This window comes from Mus musculus, chromosome 9, assembly GCF_000001635.26.
Source record: "Mus musculus strain C57BL/6J chromosome 9, GRCm38.p6 C57BL/6J".
In the NCBI taxonomy this organism is placed as follows: domain Eukaryota; kingdom Metazoa; phylum Chordata; class Mammalia; order Rodentia; family Muridae; genus Mus; species Mus musculus.
In genome coordinates, this window is record NC_000075.6 from 78,766,591 (window position 1) to 78,768,548 (window position 1,958).

The 1,958-nt window shown below is 43.7% G+C and overlaps 1 pseudogene; it reads right to left on the minus strand.

The window, feature by feature from the left end:
- Positions 1-516: 516 nt before the first annotated feature.
- Positions 517-942, minus strand: Gm46138 (annotated as a pseudogene).
- Between the last annotated feature and the right edge of the window lie 1,016 nt (positions 943-1,958).

Below are 1,958 nucleotides of genomic sequence, written 5' to 3' on the forward strand. Positions count from 1 at the left end.
AGACCCTTTCAATGAGCAGACTAGATTTAACATTCATTCTTTTCTGTTTCCTTCCTCCCTCCCTCCCCCTCCCTCATTGTCTTCCTCCCTCCCTCCCTCCTTGTCTTCCTCCCTCCTTGTCTTCCTCCCTCCCTGTCTTCCTCCCTCCCTGTCTTCCTCCCTCCCTGTCTTCCTCCCTCCCTCCCTCCCTCCCTTCCTCCCTCCCTCCCTCCCTCCCTCCCTTCCTTCCTTCCTCTCTTCCTCCCTCCCTCCCTCCCTCCCTCCCTCCCTCCCTCCCTCCCTCCCTCTCCTCCTCCTCCTCCTCCTCCTCCTCCTCCTCCTCCTCCTCCTCCTCCTCCTCCTCCTCCTCCTCTTTCCATTTGGAATATGAGAACAGATTTATTTGGTGAAGACAATAGAGGTTGGATGTGCTGGTGGATTGCAAGGTGCTGTGGGAAGGGACCCTAGGAAGCCTCTATTTCACAACATAGAAATTTGACACCTGGCAAGGCACAGGCTGGAGATATGGAAAAGTCCTCACCCATTCAGCACCATCCAGACACAGACAAGCTCTTTGTAGCTGATACAACCATTTCTGTCCTCATGACCTGTCATTAGCATCTCTACTTCGTCCTCTGTCATCTCATCCAAACAGGGACATGACAGATTTCACCACCCATGATTGTACCATTTCCGTCCTTGTCAAGTACATGACGGCCTTTAACCTGGTCCTCATAAGATCCCTGGTCCTTGTTTGTGGTCCCAGTGTGCAGCATGGACAGGAAGTGCTCAAAGTCCAGCACCTTCATATCCATCTCATCACCCTTGGGGTTCCCCAGGAACTTGAGCACCTTGGTGTTCTGACCCAGAGCCCTTACCAAATTGGCTGTACAGTGTTTTAGCATCACCTGTTTCAAACAGCTGGAAGACTCCCTGAATTCTGTAGTCTGTGAAGTTACACATCTTAGTTGCTCAGTTTTGCAGGACCTTTTCTGGCAGAAGTGGCTTAAACCTCATTCTGAGCCAGTTAATAATATTAGGAAAGAGAAATCACTACATGGGGTTGGCAAGATAGCTCAAGTGATAAAGGAGCTTGTGGCCAAGCATGAAGATATAAATTTTATTGCTAGGACCAATGTAGTGGGCAGAAGAGGATCTACTTTGTGGATTTCTTGTTCTATGGCTGTATCTTCATTCCACATGCATGCAACCCATAAATGAATGAGCGAATGAATGAATGTATGTAATAAAAATGAAAAAAATTACTAGTTTATCTATTCTATCTGTGGTCCAACTGCAATATATATGGAGTAGGAAGTATTTGATGCATTGTAACAGCCTCCCACTCCTCTGGCTTTTGGGGATGAGATATAGTGGCTCCTTGTCACAAATGAAGTATATTCTATAGCTTGTAAGATTGAAGTGTTTATGTATAAACACCATATAATGGCTATATTTAGCTGATTGCTTGAGGTGCTTGTTAAAATTGAGATTCTTACCTTACTTCTCTTATCTTGATCTGAAATTTTGAGATTTTCCAAATTGAAAATCTTTGCCTTTCTGAGACTCTTGGGATAAGTCTAATATATAGAGATCAACTTGGTGTCCTAAGTATATGAGGCCTGGTCTATTTTCTGCTGATTTTTTAAAAACAAAACAGCAACAGCAACAGAAACAGTAGCAGCAGCAATAACCATTTTGCAATCTGGGGGCTATCTGCTTTCACCATATTTGCCCAAGTGTGTGTGGTGACTAACGTGCTCATGTATTGTTGACTAATATCCCTGAGCATTTTGGATATGTGGTTTCTGGAAGGAAATATCAAATTTAGTTACTTATGCCAGTTTGGTTCTAATCAAAGATACATAGTGTGAATTTAGTATTTTTTTTTAAATAATACTTTGGACCTTTGGAAGGATATTCCTTAAGCAATAGGAAATTTTAGCTAAATAGACGGTTCCCTTGAGGTCATCTTGCAA